Here is a 17,997-nt window from a genome sequence, read left to right as displayed (position 1 = left end):
AGGCAGAAATACAACCTTCAATCATATCTTCAGACTCCAAACCCAAGTTTCTAACCTCCATAGACCATAAGGGACAAAGCTGTGATCCAACGTGAAGGTTTCAAACACATCCTGTAGCCAGGCCTATAATCTCAGCACTTGGAATGTTGAGTCTGGAGGATACTGTGTCAGTCTAGGGGTACATAATGAAATCCTGTACAAAATAATAAATTAAAACAAAAAATTGTGGGTCTGTGTGAGTCTATGTATGTGGGATGTGTCCAGCAGATTCACAATGATTACTGCAAAGATACTGGGTTCAATGACTCCATTCTAACAATAAAATCAGCTGGAACTGATGCTAAATCTTTCAACATAAGAAAACTTAAAATGCCCTAGCCTGCTTCTTGGTTGCTGTAATTAAACACTGACGAGAAACAACTTGGGGAAGAAAGGGTTTATTTTGTTTGAGCTTACGCTCTACTGTCCGTCATCCAGAGAAACCAAGGCAGGAACCAGGAGACTGAAACCTAAGCAGAGACCACAGAAGAATGTTCCTCACTGGCTTGTGTCTGCTCAGGTAGATTATATAAAAGAAAGAAAGAAAGAAAGAAAGAAAGAAAGAAAGAAAGAAAGAAAGAAAGAAAGAAAGAAAGAAAGAAAGAAAGAAAGAAGAGAGAGAGAGAGAGAGAGAGAGAGAGAGAGAGAGAGAGAGAGAGAGAGAGAGAGAAACAAACAAACCCGGGACCTAGGGTGACACTACCTATCCACAGAGGCTAGGCCCTCTATCAGTTAGCAATCAAGAAAATGCTACAAGCACACGCAGAGGCCAGTCTGATAAAGAGTTCTTTGATTGAGGTTCCCAGGCGTGTCAAGCTAACACAAAAAGTTGAGATCAGACTCACAAAAAGTAAACATCTTTTACTTGATCTCCTCTCTCTTCAGCATGGAGAATTTAGCCACCGAGTTGTGATGGAGCCCTAGTGGAAGTATTCCTGCCACCGATATGCCCTGTGACCTCAACATCTGTACTCCCCAAGTTCATATGTGGATGTCTTTAATGGTGTTTCCAGGAGGTGAAGCATTGGGGTTCTACCCTCTGAAGGGCTCTTGCAGGCATAAGCATGGAAAATATGATCCTATTTACATTAGCACAATGAAATGCACTTGTGTTGCTCCCACCAAAAGCCAAGATGCTCTTAAAATGAGTGACTTTTTCTTATCTTATTTTACATCTCACAAAATAGTGCACATCCTTAAGGAGCCTATGTAATGTCCATATTATACCTAGAACTCTGTATTAGCACATTTGCATATCATAGGCTGTGTTAATTCATTTTTTGTGCATGAGTATTTTGTCTGCATGTATTCCTGTGCACTACATGTGTGTCTGGTCTCTGCAGAGGGCAAAGGAGAATATTAGTTTCCCTGGAAGGGAAGTTACAGGTGATTGTGTGTTGCCATGGGAATGCTAGGAATCAAATCCCGGACCCTCTGGAAGAGCAGCCAGTGTGCTTAACCACTGAGCCATCTCTCTAGGCCTCTATGTTGATTTATTTTGCTATTATTACATTTATTTATTCATTTATTCATTTATTTATTTATTGTTAGTGTTTACTTGTGTGAATGCATGCATGCCAGAGAACACACGTGGAGATCAGAGAACAAGTACCGGAAGTTGGTCCTCTCCTTCCACAATGTGGGTGCTGGAACTCCAGTCACCGAGCTTCACAGCAAGTGCATTGACCCACAGAGACATCTGGTGAGAGACATCTCACTAGAATGCATACTTTTCTGATCCTTACAGTGACTCACAAGATGACAACTTAAGAGGGTATCAGAAACCACCAGCAGTTATTAAAGCAAGCTCTGCTTCAAGGCAAGGTTAATGTGGGACTTGGGGGACGTTTTTGCTGACGTTGCTTTTGTTTTGCTTCAGATTTTTGTGAGGCAGATACACTACACTACATGGTTCGGGCTGACTTCAAGCGCACTATCTTAGCTTCATTTTCTCTTGCAGTGAGAAAAACCCTGACCAAAAGCAACTTAGGAGAGAGAAGGCTTATTTTAGATCTCAGTTCCAGGTTAGAGTCCAGTATTTTGAGGAATTTAAGAGATTGGGAGAATGAAGCAACTGGTCACATGAAATCCACTTGCCAGAAGCAGAAAAATAAGTGCTGAGTGCTCAGGTTTTTTTTTCTATTACAAAGTCAAGGGCCTATGACCAGATACTGGTGAATGATGCCCAATTTCAGGCTGTGTCTCCTATATCAATTAAAGCCATTAAGAAAAGTCCCCAACAAACATACCCACATATGTAGACATATCGAAATCCATCTAGCTTGATCTAGACAAATCCCTGACTGAGGCTCCTCCCCAGTGAATACAGGGTGTGTCACATTGGCAAAACTGGCAAATTCACAATCCACTTGCCTCTGCCTTCCAAGAGCTAGGATTACAGGTGTGTGGCTCCATGACTAAATATATTTCTTTATTTTTGCCATTTTTATTTCTATTTACATGACCAAAACTATCAAATGTAAAGGAGAGTCAGAAAGCAGGCTAACACCAATACCAAATACATGTATGAAATGCAAAGTCGGCACTTTTCTAACTAAGAAAATGAAGTAGGTGGACTAACAATCACTTGTCAAACATTTTAAATTCTATAAATAAAAAAGAATAACCTTCTACACCTTATCTACATAATTAAGCCTGTCTGAGAAGTTGCAGACATGTGGACACCCCTCACTCTGAGAAATTTCTCCCACTTTATGCAAGAGATATAAGTGCTATGGACTCAGTTTAGGTGCTATGTGGCTTGGGCAAGGCAGTACCAGCATCCTTGGGGACATAATACAGAAGATTTTTATGGACTGTCCTAGACCTTTGAGTCAGGTAGCTCTAATATATATATATATATATATATATATATATATATATATATATATATATATATATATATATACAAGACAAAAATAAATAAATAAATCAGGTTTCTGTTAGAGTTGAAGTTGTAGAGACATGAGCCTCAAGATCTAGGACTTAAAGTCACTACCTTTGAATACAATGGGAGAGTGTGCTTGAGTATGAATCTCACACCTAGAGAAACCTAAGGCCTGTTGATACCAAGCACTCCTGAAGCTAATTGACCCCCTGAACCCTTGGGTTAAATGAGCTTTCTATCTGCTTGCTGGTTTGCTTACGTTTGTTTAATGGAAGTGAGTTTTCTACCATTTGCAGCCAGAGTCCTAACTAATGAGATATGTCAGCATAGCACAGTATGGAGAGCCCATCTGGTAGCCATGAGCTCTGCCTAGTTTGAACTCTGACTCACATACGCCCTGTTTGTTAACTGGATCTCTTTGGGTTCAAATATAAGAGCATTTTTATTTGAGCTTGGGGAAAACAACAACAACAAAAACATGCTCCATTCATGCCTTATCAAAACGTGTTCCCACACCATGTGTAGGTACAACTAGCAAAGCAAAACCAAAATGACTTATCTTTAGCTTTAGAAGTTCTTTAGCTGTCTTTAAATGGCTAGCAAATCGACTAGACACTACAATACTGTTTACTATACTACTAGTACTACAATACTGTTTTAACATATTTTATGAAACAGTACAAACCTGTTCTAGGCATACAAATTGCTTATTAGGCAAAGGACTATAGCTCACAAGCTTATAAAAGAGGACTTTGGGGTGAGGAAGAGTAGACATTTTTTTTTAAATATGGGTAATGAGATAGCGCAACATGTAATTTACCTGCTGCCAAATCTGATGACCTATGTGTTGAGGAAATCTCTTGTACTGTATGGATGCAACACCTGTCAATTAAAGCTAATGGGCCTGTATCTGAGGCAGGAAATAGAAGGTGAGGCATCCAATAAGCAGAGAGGATTCTAGGAGAGAGCCAGGCACAGAAACAGAATTGGGCTCAAGGAACAGAAAGGAGGACGCACCTGGGCAGAACTTAGATTAGAATAAGTGGGATATTAAATTATGATCTTATCAAGGAATAGCCAAAGCTTACGCCCAAGGTATTTGTACATATAATTTGAGTATCAGAGTTGTTATTCTAGGAACTTGAGGCTGTGAGGAAAATACCACTTTATACCTAAGTTCAATCCAGAGGACCTGCATGCTTGCCACAGCAGTCAAGTAACCACCCAGATACACGATGGTGGTGATGATGATTATAATAACAATCTTTAATAGAGCGGGGCAGTGGTGGTGCATGCCTTTAATCCTAGCACTTGAGAGGCAGAGGCAGGCTGATTTCTAAGTTCGAGGCCAGCCTGGTCTACAGAATGAGTTCCAGGACAGCCAGGGCTACACAGAGAAACCCTGTCTCGAAAAACAAAACAAAACAAAATAATATTAATAATAAGAATTGTTAATAATAACAATAATAAATGAAATAAGATGTACTTTTTATATTTTTAAGATTTACGTATTCTTTTTTTATGTGTAAGAGAGTGTTTTATTTGCTGGTATGTATGTACACCAGGTTCGTCTAATGCCTGTGGAGGCCAGAAGAGGGTGCTGGATCTCCTGGAACTAAAATTACAGATAGTTTTAAGCCACCATGTGGCTGCTGGGACTCAAGCCAGCTCCTCTAGAACAGTAACTAGTGCTCTAAATCACTGTGCCAAAATACATTGTTTTAAGTGGATGGCCTTCTCCCCTCCGCTTTGCCTAGCATCTCCTTCTCTCCTGTAACTCCCACAACCAAAGCTTCTGCCATCACTCTTCACACAAACAACACTTCTATCCCGTCCCTCTACGTTATTTGTGAATGTCTCATGATTTCTACAATATTCCCCTTTGTATCTACTTTTGTTTAATTTTTTAATGACCCTCCCAATAGCCCTGTGTGTCACACATTCTCTGTTCCAAGAGAATAATAAGAACCAGGGAGGTGTAAAGCTACAGTTTCTGATCCTGAGCCCCCATCCCATCCAGAGATACCCAGTGTTCCTGCTCGCTGACACCCTATTCCCCGTAGAAAGAGTTTAGGGTCTCCTTACTGATGACACACGACACCGACTCTCCAACCTCTCCTTTTGTCCCAATCTCCTCACAGACCAAGAAGAGAGGGAAGGAAATGGCTATGTACAACATTATTTGTTTTTTAATGTATATTTGTCCCTCCAGCCAAGAGTCTCTAGAATACATGGAATGGAGACGAACGAAGTGTGTGCTCTTTCTGTGTGAGATGATGAAATGCGGTTTTAAAATGAAATTTGACTGAGTGTGGTCTACAAAGTCAAGTTTTACTAGTCAGGCCTCACTGTAAAAAATGATCTCACTGGCTCATGCCTTCAAATTGCTAACAACAGGACACAAGGCTCTAGGCAGAAATTACAATGCAGTGCCTATGCCTGCTTTCCTTTTGGAAAGAAGTAACTATACAGTTTATGGACAGTCATAAAGCTTCCCACAAGAAGACAAATAGGCCAGAGTGCAAGTGTGGCCAGGTCCTGCCCCCAAGGGTGTGCTGAGAATGGTATCTCTACAAGCTCGTTCTAAATAAAAGGAAGAAAAAACATTCAGAAAAGAAGAGAGAGAGGAAAGACAGGAAGAAAGAGGGGAGGGGCGAGGGTGACCCAGTAAATAAGATGCTCTCTGGAGCCCTTTGCTCAACATTAGGCAAATCCTCCCTGCCTCTCAAGCCATTCATCTCTAATTATAAATTTAAATAACCTTGAAAGCCCACAGAATTCTGATGGGAAGGTGCTGACTGCACTTCTCATCAAGCCGTGCTGGGAGATAAAAGGCAAAGTTAATAGTCTCTGACAGTAATGTTCATATGGCAACAAGCACCCAATAGGGAAGGCCTGGAGGAATCTTTAAACTCAGTCCAGCACCTCACAGCCTGACCCTAGATGCTTGAGGATGGCTGCACTCAGGTACTGCCAAAAATCTGAGGATTCAAATGAAATTCCGTGAAAAGCTCGGATTTGAAAGAAGCTTGCCCCTCTTTCATTTCTCCATTAACTCTAAGGATTACACGGAGGTGTGAGAGTGGGTAGGGTGCAGGTCTTAGATTGGGATCCCCATGCCACCCAGCAGTAGTCCTTCCCCACTGTAAATCCACTCCCTAACTTCTGTCTGGTTTCCCAGCAGCACCAAGTAGATGGTTCAAAAGTTCTGCAAATAGCCCAGTTCCATAGCCCCTCCCCTCCCAACTAGGTAAACAAAGGGAAATAAATAAAAGGATGCTTAGTTCATTTTCTTAAGGCTCTCCGGAGACGTTACTAAGTCCCACGTTTCTGCAGTGCTTTCTTTAAAGCAATCATGGGATTAGCGTGCTCAGATCTAGCTGAGCAATGAGATTCACCCCACCCTCCTAGGACATGTGGTCGCTACTATTGAAAGAACGAGTTTAAAAGAGAACAAGTTGGCTAGAAAGATGGCTCTGTAGATGAAGGGGCTTTTACCATGCACACCTGATAGCACACTCCTCAAGCCACGTGAAGACAGGAGAAAACCAACCTCACAAAGCTTTCTTCTGATTTCCACATGTGTGTGTAGTATGCACACACACCCCCATCTATACACACACACACACACACACACACACACAAATAGATAAATATAGGAAGCATAGCTTTAAGCAGTCAATAGCTTTTGTTTCAATAATTCATATTCATATTCAAAAGGAATAGACAAACATATTTTCTGGCACTGGTGAGGACTGAACCTGGGCTTGTGCATCCTAGGCATGCAGTCCACACTGAGTTACATCCCAGCTCATTGTAACATTTTAAGTTTGATAACTCCTTTTTTTTTAATCAAAAGTAAAGAGTACTGGCAGAAACAATAAAAATAACTACTAATTGATAACTGCAGTATAACCAGTTCAAAAGATACCACAGATCACAGAATTCTGACCTACACAGTTTGGGGGCTTTTCTTACTGCTGTTGTCCTTGTGAAACGACTTATCCCATATTATTTTCTGCATACTCAAGTAATGCTTCGCAAATATTGGAGCATTGCCAATATCTGCTACAACAAGTTTTATGACACAGAAAAATGTGAACACTTAAATACTGAAGTATTACCCAGTTGCCATGTGGGCATTATCGATTATGTTTACAGCAAAGAACTTGTAAGTTTATAGAGAAATGTTCATGAAATAATGTTATGTGCAAAAAACAAAGATGCAATACTTCATTAATTATTTAATACAGTATTTCATAGAAACCATGCTAGCAAAGTGCTTCAATTTCTACTGCAAGTTATTTATAAATAGCCTTTAAAATGTTAAGAAAGGTCTATTCTGATTTCTTTAAGGTTTTGCACAATTTGATATTAAACCTTATACTGTCCCTGCACATAATAATGTGATCCTGGAATATTTCTATTAATCTGTTAATGTGAATTTCGTAGCTTCCATTCCAGTCCAGTCAGACTGTATCACTTTATTATAGCTTAGTGAATTTGCACTGTTCACATGATGCTTAATAACAATTTTTACATGTATGTTCCTAAGGAAGATTGCCCTATAACATTTATATTCCATATTACCGTCTTCTCTTGATTAAGTTCCTCATTTCATCTAACCTGTACTAGCCAAAAAGCCATCTATTCTTTTGTTAAAATTTAACATGCACTTTTCCAAGTATAAATAACCAATATCTTTAATAGAATACACAGAGAGCGTTAGAATTTCCAGGCTGCTTCACTATTTCTCACTGATGCTACTGTGTTGTTTTCTCCCCTTCTTCGGTTTCCATTACTTCCTTTTTCTTGATTTTCCGTAAGTCCTTTCTTCTGTCTCTCTTACGGGGCTACATAAGGCCATTTTCATGCAAGCATGTAATGCATGTTGAATTTATCCACTATGCCCGACGACCCTCCCATCCTCCTCTCCCCCTTCCCTGTGTTGCCCTAGGTAGATTCAGTTCTGCTTCTTCATTATCTGTCCATATATGACTTTATGCACTTATGAAGTCTGGGGCTGACAAGTGACAGGCAACGTGGTGTTTGTCCCTTTGAGTCTGAAATCACTTAGAATTATCTCCAGCAGCACCAGTGGTCCTACACTCCTCCATTCCTCACTTCTCTCTCACTTCTGAGCACTTCTTCTCTCGGGCATCATTTCCTTCTGCTTGATGTGAGCCTCCCTTACTGAAAACACACTCTGGGTTTCTGTAAGCCTGAAAGGTCTGTATTTGGTCCTTGTTTTTTAAGAATATTCTGAATGTGAACAGGATCCTGAGCTGACAGTTTATTTCTGTGTGCAAGCTCAGTGCTTTCCTGCCTTTCCAATCAATGCCACTGTCACGCCTCAGGATAATTTCAACTACCTCATCTCCCTCATTCTGCATGAGCCCCCTTCCCCTTTCAAGCTCTAAGGTGTAGTTACATCTTGTTTATTTTTTTTCTTTTCTTATCCTGATCAGGATTCATTACTTAGGAATCTCATTCATTCGCTCCTTTTCTCTTTAAGTGCTGGTTTTTAATTTTCTTATTCTCAAAAGTTAATTAAAATTTTCTTCAGATTCATTGGCCTATTCCCTGTTCCACTTGGATCTCCCTGTTGTAAACCCACTGACTTGCATTATTCTCATTTCGAGTTTCATTGTGCCCTTTTTTTAATCAGTGTGGTTAGTCTTTCTCATCTCTTGTACTCGGCGCACCAGTGGGGGTGGGGGTCTAAACGTCCCTTGCCTTCTAACTTCAGGAGTGAGAATTCTCTGGAGTCAAAGGTGAGAGATTTATCAAAAAAAGAGGAAAAACTTACCTTCTACAATTCCAGAGGCACTTCATACAAACAAAACTGAATCTAGGGATTTTTCTGACCATGTAATTTGTGTGATATACGGCTACAATAAGAGCTACCTTAGGATCACAAATTCTCATTCTCAGTAATCATACAATAGCACTGACTGGCCTGGCACTCAACTTGTACACATCTGCCTTATTTATTGCATATTCCAGTCAGCCTCTGGAGTGATGAGTTCATACCTCCCAAGAAATTTTGTTTGGGAGGCTTTTTATTTTGGGAGGGATGTGTGTATTATTCTTTTTGCAACTTCATTCATGTATAATGTATTTTAATCATACTCACCCCATTGCCCTCATATCTTCCCTTCCCTTCCATTCCCACTGAACCCTGTCTTCTTCCCAACAAGTTCTCCTCCCTCCTTCCTCCCCTCTGTGTGTGTGTGTGTTACATTGGGTTAAATAGTTATTTGCATAAGCATGAGTATCATGGTGTGAGAGGCGTTTACTGGAGCCAGGACAACTCAACCAGTAGCTACACCAGTAAAGAAAATGATTTCTCTCCCTCCACAGCCACTGTCAATGAATCACCAGGGAGGGGTGGTGAACGCTGCAAGTTTGGTGGACTCCGATTGTGTAGCACCAAAGCATTTCATGGTGATCTCCTTATGGGCTTATAAAATTTGAAAGAAAATAAGTGGGGTTTGTTGGTGGGTTTGTTTTCCAGAGCATTCTAATTTCCCATCCTAAAACAAGGACAGCTTTTTGAATTTGCCATTTCATAACTGGAGGGGCTGTTCTTATGTATCTAGTCTCATCTTTTTGTCTTCTGCAGCCATGACAACTAAAGTTGAAATAATTTGTTGAATTTGCTTGGAAAGTATTGTTTTTAAATGTTTGTTACCTGCATGCATTTGTTCACTTATGTTTGTGACAACTTGCAGGGCCACCATGTGGGTTCCCCTGAATGACCTCATGTTGCTGGACTTGGTGGCAGAGGCCTTTACTTGTGGTACCATCTCTTTGGCTGTTTGGCAACTATCTTCAATATAAAAGTCAGCTTCAGTATGTAATTAGCTCTTCTTATCTTTTGCCTGAATTTCTATTAATTTTTTACTGGCTCACTGAATTTAAGAAAATAATCTATTTACCTATTATTGTCAAATTACTTCTATGTGTAACATTTACAGAAAACACTTTACAAATAGTTTATTTAGTCTTTACAATTATCCCAAAGTCAGACATATCTATTATCCATGTCTTACAGTTAGAAAAACTAGAATTTCAAATCACCTAAGGTCAAAGCAACAGTGCTGGGATTTAATCCGAAAATATATAACTTCAAAGATTTTATTCCTAAGCTTTGTGCAATTCTGAAAAAAAGGAGGCAAGGATAGGTAGGGAGGAAGAGAGAAAATATATGAAGCAGAACCCTGTTAGTCCTGCAGGGTCACTGGGAAAACCCAGATTCCCAGGTTATCAGTCCTTCCCCCTTTCCTACCCTCACATCAGGCGTGGCCCTGATTTTAAAAGAGGGTACACAAAGTGACTTAATATTAAGACTACACTGCAAAGCTAATACCAAAAGAAACAGTCACTGGTAATTAGATTTTGAATTATCACTAGACATTAGTCTTGAAATCTAGCCCAACATTAGCATATTCAATCACATATTCTAAAATATCTAATAACACACAAATCCTGTACTAACCAAGGTTCCTTGATTCACACTAATTGTCTCTAAACCAATCATTTGAGGGCTGAAGATGGTTCAGTGTGTGAGAGCATGTGCTTTGCCAGCATAAGAACCTGTTTGGATCACAGCACCAATGTAAAAGGCCAGGCATGAGCATATTTGCCTGTTACCTAACAAGTGATAGTGTCAGGACAAGCAGGAGGGGCCCTGGAACTTACTGGTCATCAGCCTCTCTGCAGGTTTAGGAGTGACTCTGTCTCAAGGGATGATGATGAAGAATAACAGAGCAGGACACTCATTGTCCTCCTCTGACTTCCACTGAGATGAATTCTAACCCAGCATCATGGCTGCTCTAGCAAGGGATCACATACTTTTAGATCTGTGTGATCTGTCTGGAATAACATATATTCAATCCTTCTGGTTGGAATACAGACACACCCTTGGTATACACTTTTAATCCCTAACAATGAAGATAAGGTAGGTTTGTAGAGGGAAGCACCCAAGTTCGAAAGTGATGTCTAATTGAGGGACAGACTAAGTAATTGAGAGAAAGATTTTACAGAATGAGTCAGAGGTAGGATAGCATACCTCTCACAAGAACAGCACGGGAAAGAGAGGCTTCTTAATAGCATCGAGGAAGAAAAATGGTGATGTGTAGTATGTGTGTATAATAGTTTTACCGGGACAGTTTTTACAGAGACAGAACAAGCTAGACAGAGGTGAAGACAAAAATCAGCTAGAGAATGAGAAGAAGCCAGAAGACTAGAACATATTGCCAGAGTTAGTTTCGGGGCAAGCAGAACAATTCAGTCAGAAGCCGAGAGAAGCCATATTGAATCAGTAAGCTTGGAGAGGAGTTTGGGTCAGAATAGCTGAGCTGAAGCAGACAATCAAAGTTCACAAAGAGCTAGAAAGTGTGACCTTATCCAGCAATATGTCTCCAAGACAACAATTACATCTGGTGGATAAAGGTTACTTTTATACTCCATAAATGCACGTGTGCATAAACCTCACAAATATTCGCTGACACATAAGATGAATAAACCAGTGATTTCCAACTTACTCCTGCATATATAAGGGGGCCTAATGTTTAATCTCAAAAATGGGTACCCACTGAGAGAAGAGATGCCTCAGATTCTCCCAATTCATCCTGACTTCTTTTCTTCACTTCCCTGCTCACTGGTAAGTAAATTGAGCTTATCATCTGGGAAACTTAGATACCTACATCACTATCTTCCAGCCTGAAGTCAGGAATTCAGCTCCAGCAAGAGAATGCCTTGCTGTGGAAATAATTTCTTCAGTCCGTGTCTCTTGTCCTTCCAAACTATGTAGTAGGTTATGTGGAAGAAGTACTTCTCCTAATTGTGCTCAAAACAGGAGTGTTTGGGAACCCCACTTACTTTTCACCTGAATGTCCTGTACCCTACAAAGACATTGAAGACACTGAAGGGGTAGGACGAGGCTTGAATTCAGCCCCAGCCACTGAGATACTAATTGTGCAAATGAACAAAGAGGTTACAAAAATGGAAGATGTACGTAAAACTCACACATGAAAGGGTAAAATACATGACAGATGGAAAATGAAGCAGATCTTAGTTCAACAAAAAGGAACAAAGGCAGGCAGGAAAGTGTTCCTGGAAGGTAAAAGATATCAAACATCAGATATCAAATCAGATATCAAAAAAAAAAAAAAAAGAAAAGAAAAGAAATCCCTAAGTTTAAACGAGGAAAAGCAAGATTATATTGGGAGGGACATTTTAGAACAAGGAAATAATGGGTGCTTTCAAACCTATTGTCAGTTACCAAGGGATAAAAATCCATTGTCTGTTGCTATAACATAGAACCTGAGTCTCGACTGCTTATGAAGAATAAGGGTTTAGAAACTGGGCATGGTAGCAATGCATACAATCCTAGCACTTGGGGAGGAAAAAAAGGCAAGAGGATCAGGAGTTCAAGTTTGAAGCCAGCCTAGAAGACAAAAACAAGACAAAAACCAAGAAATAAAGATTGGAGGCAGATCGGAAAGGAAGGAGGGAGGGGGGAAAGGGAAGTAGTAAATTAGGAAGAAAAGTTAGGCAGTTCATCTAAGCTCAAAGTTCTGGAAGCTGGGATGTCTAAAAGCAAAGTGCTATTGGTGCAAACAAAGAGCGGGTAGGCACATGCAAGAGGCACAGAGTAAGGAGGGCAGCCTGGCTCTGACTGTCTGTGCTTACACTGACTGCCTTAGTCCCACGAAAGCAAGAACTCAGTGCCACAAAAATGATACTAATCTCTTAGTAATCTAATTACCTCTTAAAAGCCTGACTTGAAACCCTGCCACGATGGCCATCAAATTTGACTATGAGCTTTGGCTCCACAAACAAACCACAGCCAAACCATAATTATTATTAATATGCTTATTAAGTACAATAGATACCATAAAGAAGATATAAAGAAATTAGCTAGGTAGGGGTGTGGCTCAGCAGGGCAGGGCTTGTGAGTTGTGCACAAAACCTTGGGTTTAATCCCCAGCAAAGCAAAAAAGGAAAAAAAAAGTCTTTAACGATATATATTTTTTTAATTTATTAAGCAACCCATAGTTAATAGGAGAAAAGCAAGATTCATCTACACAATTTATCAGATTATTGAAAAATTGAAGTTTCATGAAGTGTTAAAGCAGCACTGGCGTGGCTGTGGGAGAGATCACCACATGTGACACATTTCCCATGGCAATAAAACTTGTTCAGACTTTAGAGGCCTGTTTACCTATCTTTACCAAAGTTAGAAATGTACTGTCTCCGTTAGAGGTACTTTGGCTCTAATGGAAGACCATGAAAAGCAATTTAGGAAGAAAAGGTTTATTGGTTTACATATACATTGAGGAAAGCTAAGACAGGAACTAAAAATGAGCAGAAACCTGGAGGTAGGAGGCAGAAATGCAGCCGTGAGGGGAGGGGAACTGCTTACTATCTTGCACAGCCCTGATACCAACCCAAGGGAAGGCGTCACCCGTGATGGACTTGGCCTTCCCCCATCAATCACTAATGAAGAAAATGCCCTACAGCCTGATCTTATGGAGGCTCTTTCCTCGGGCTTGGGTCAAGTTAATATAAAACTGACCAGGACATGTATTCCCTCAGCAATACAATGTCTAAATATCACTCAGCAATACAATTTCTAAATATCTTATGACCATTCTTGGGTTTGTTCAAAATTGTGCAAATACCTTGTTATTCACTGTATTTGTTTGCATATGATTGAAAGCAATCTAATTACCAATTAATACAGTTAAATTACAATATATGCATAAAATGAAAAATATTTGGCCATTAAATATTTGGCCATTAAAGAGATACCAAGATGGTGGGATAGAGGCTGTGGAAATGGTTTAGTTAGCCGAGAACATACTGAGCAAACAAGTCAGAGCTCTAGGATCATTATGAAAACACTGGGTGTAGTGGCACAGCATCTGTAGCTTTAGTACTTGAAGGAGGCAGATACACGTGGATCCCGAGAGCTCACTGGCCATCCCATGTAGCCACTAGTGAATTATAAGTCCAAGGAGAAGCCTTGTCTCAAAAATTAAGGTACAGAGTAATAGAAAACATTACATGTCAACGTCTAGCCTACACACACACACACACACACACACACACACACTTTTAAGACAGTGACTTTGGCTTTCTGATGTACAACTAACCAGAAATAAATCAATTTGAAGAACTGTCAGTGCATGAAAATAACTCCCCAAGAAGCCAAATGAAAGATTGTAGCACCTGAGTATAGCACAGAAATAAGACAAGCTACATTCCTGTGTGTGGTGATTTGAAGAAAGGGTTCCCTATAGGCTTATAAGGAGTGACACTCTTTATCTGAAGATGTGGCCTTGTTGGTGTAGGTGTGGTATTTTTGGAGGAATTGTGTCATGAAGGTGGGCATTGGGGTTTTCAAGACTTAAGCCAGGCCCAATGTCTCTGTCTCTTTCTGCTGCCTATGAATCCAGAAATAGAACTCTTGGCTACCTCTCCAGTACCACGTCTGCCTGCACGCTTTCAAGACTTAAACCAGGCCCAATGTCTCTGTCTCTTTCTGCTGCCTGTGAATCCAGACCTAGAACTCTCGGCTACCTCTCCAGCCCCACGTCTGCCTGCACGCTACTATGCTTCCCTCCATGAAGATAATGGACTGAACCTCCATTAAGCCAGCCCCAGTTAAATGTTTGCCTTGATAAGAGTTGCCCTGGTCATGGTGTCTCTTCACAGCAATAAAAGCCTAAAACAAGGAGGATAGGAAAAAGTTTCACATTAGTGATGTCATCTTTTCTCCAAACCCAAGGCAGGGGAGCATGGAGACACCCTCCACTGAAGAGAAGATCAAGGAAACAAGCACTAAACTTTATCTTTGTCACTAAATTTCACATCTGAGAAGGGCCTATGATTTCAAATTCTGTGCCAAAGACACAAACTGAGCCCCAGATCCCACTCTGATGCCAGGCAAGCTTCTACACCCCAGGCTCTGATATACCAAGTGAATTTAGCTTCATACAACTAACAAGTCTGACAGATTGACCCCAGCAAGCTCTGGATGGGGACCCCAGTAATACTAGACTTAAGCTGCTCCAATGCCCAGACTGGTCTCCAGGGACTCAAGCTCTAGACCATCTTCATGGACCTGGGCCTCAATCCAACACCTAGGACCAACCCACTGTATCGGAGTTTTAGTTCCAACCCTGAGGACCACATGGAAGACCAGCCCTGTTGACCAACTAGTACCACATCAGCCTAGAGAAGGACTCCAGGAGCAAGCACACCTCCACAACACACACACATACACATCCATTCACACACAAACACACACATGTGCATATAACCCACAACACACACACATACATATGCACATAATCCACAACATACATATAGCCTATAATAAACACACACACACACACACATACAAAACTTTAAAATAAAATTAATTTTACCAGGCATAGTGCCACATGCCTTTAATCTCAGCACTAAGGAAGCAGAAGCAGGTAGATCTATGTGAGTTTGAGGCCAGCCTGGTATTATAATACATTTCAGGATTCTGTAGAGATAGTTTGTCTCAGAATATAAACAAACAAACAAACAAGCAAATAAATAAATGCTTAAAAAAACAACTACCAAAAATATTACCAACAACAATTTGTTAAGGAATATATAATTTAAAAAATATTAAAGAGATATAGTCTGATCCAAAAATACAGAAACTGACAGCAAGTAATAAATAGGTTGGATTTGTTTATTTCAGGCTGTTGTCTGGGTTTGGGTTTTGGCTTTGCTCAGGTGTTTTGAGATAGAGCCTCAAGTAGCAAAGGCTGGCCTCAAACTAGGCCAGCATAACCTTGAACTCCTGATCCTGCTGCCCTCACCTCTCAGATGCTGGCCTTACAAGCATGCTCAACCACATGAGTTTTTAATGAGATAGAAGTTAAGTTATTGTCTCCTTAGAACAGCCTATTATAACTATAAGATGTTTTTTATATAAGGGTCATTGTAAAAGCAAAAGAAACGTGTTTAGAAAAATGCAGAAAATATTTTTAAAAAAAGCAAAGCATACTAAGAAAATCATTTCATCTCAAAGGGTACCTGATGCAGCATAAGAGGAAGAAAGGAATGAAGGATCCACAAAATAACCAGAAACAAATAATGGAAGCACAGCGGGGCAGGCCTTCATCCTCAGTAATTACTGTAAGGTCAAGGACTTTTCCAGTTACCCCTCCAAGGGCAGGGAACACGACAGAAGCCGGAGGACCCTGCTATACATCTCCTGGGCATATACCCAGCGGATTCCCCAGCATGCAATAAGGACACATGCTCCACTATGTTCATAGCAGCCTTATTTATAATAGCCAGAAGCTGGAAAGAACCCAGATGTCCCTCAATGGAGGAATGGATACAGAAAATGTGGTATATTTACACAATGGAATACTACTCAGCAATTAAAAACAATAAATTCATGAAATTCTTAGGCAAATGGGATGGAACTGGAAAATATCATCCTAAGTGAGGTAACTCACTCACAAAAGAATACACATGGAATGCAATCACTGATAAGTGGATATTAATTAGCCCAGAAGCTCTGAATTCTCAAGACACAGTTAGCATATCAAATGATACCCACGAAGAGGGAAAGAGGGGGCCCTGGTTCTGAAAAGAGTTGATTCAGCAGTGTAGAGGAGTACCAGAACAGGGAACTGGGAGGGTGGTGATTGGAAAAAAGGTGGAGGGAAGAGCGTTTATGAGACCGATGGGGAGGGGGGAACTGGGAAAGGGGAAAGCATTCGGAATGTAAACAAAGAATATAGAAAAAATAAAAAGAAAGTTTGTGTGTTAAATCTTGGTTCATATATGTTTATAATCATAGTGTCTTCTCAGTTAATTGTTCTCTTTATCAAAATAAAGTGTCCTTTATCTCATCTAAAGAGAGAGAGAGAGACAGAGAAGAGAGAGAGAGAGAGAATGAACAGGAGGGCCGAGGATGGGTGGGAGTACTAGGAAACAGTCTTCTGGACTCGACAGTCACTGTCCTCAGGAACTCACTACACCATGGCTATGCACACACTGGGCACCATCACTTCATCATGCTAGGGACAGGAGCTTAAGAGGCCCCAGCCCTCACTGTGGGAGGAAGGACATTTAATGGATTCAAGGGAGGTGCGGGTCATTTTCTTCATGGTGGTCCCATAGATAAGTGTTCCAGTAGATAACTCCCAACCCATTCTCCTGCTGGCTGACATAGGTAAACTCACTGGTTCCGAAAACCAGACCCGTCACAGTAGTAGGGGTCTTGTTGGAAAGAAATGTTTCAGAGGAAGAAAGACGGCAAATGAAGGGTGAAAACGACCAAGATTCAAACCAAACCTGCCTGTGGGAATTCAAAGTCAATGCCTCGCATAGTGGGAGAGAAAACTGGCCCCGCAAGGTGTCCTCTGCCCTGCACACTCCTCCTTACTAACACCATGCACACTAAGTAAATGCTCCAAAATAACGAATAGTTCTTTCAATAGGAAGGCTGTATATAAATTAATATGGGATTATGAACAAAATAGATGGGAAGTGTGACACACAAAAATAGGGAAGGGCATATAGCTCAGTGTCAGAGCGTTTGCCTACCATGTGTGGGGCCTTGGATGCAGTCCCCAGCAACACTAAAGAAAAGAAGAAGAGAGGAGAGGAGAGGAGAGGGAAGGGAGGGAAGGGGAGGGAAGGAAGAGGAGGGGAGGAGAGGAGAGGAGAGGAGAGGGGAGGGGAGGGGAGGAGAGGGAGGGGAGGGGAGGGAGGGGAGAGGAGAGGAGAGGAGAGGGGAGTGGAGGGGAGGGGAAGGGAGGAAGAGGAGGGGAGGAGAGGGAGGAGAGGGGAGGGGAGGGGAGGGGAGGGGAGAGGAGAGGAGAGGAGAGGAGGGGAAGGGAGGGGAGGGGGAGGGGGGGGAGAGGAGAGGAGAGGAGGGGAAGGGAGGGGAGGGCGAGGGGGAGAGGAGAGGAGAGGAGAGGAGAGGAGAGGAGAGAAAAAGTGTATCTGTTATGCTACCATTAGAATTTTTGTTTCCTTGAAACAGAATCTCCCAGTGT

Source organism: Apodemus sylvaticus, chromosome 4 (genome assembly GCF_947179515.1).
Source record: "Apodemus sylvaticus chromosome 4, mApoSyl1.1, whole genome shotgun sequence".
NCBI lineage: Eukaryota > Metazoa > Chordata > Mammalia > Rodentia > Muridae > Apodemus > Apodemus sylvaticus.
This window is presented reverse-complemented; position numbering follows the sequence as displayed.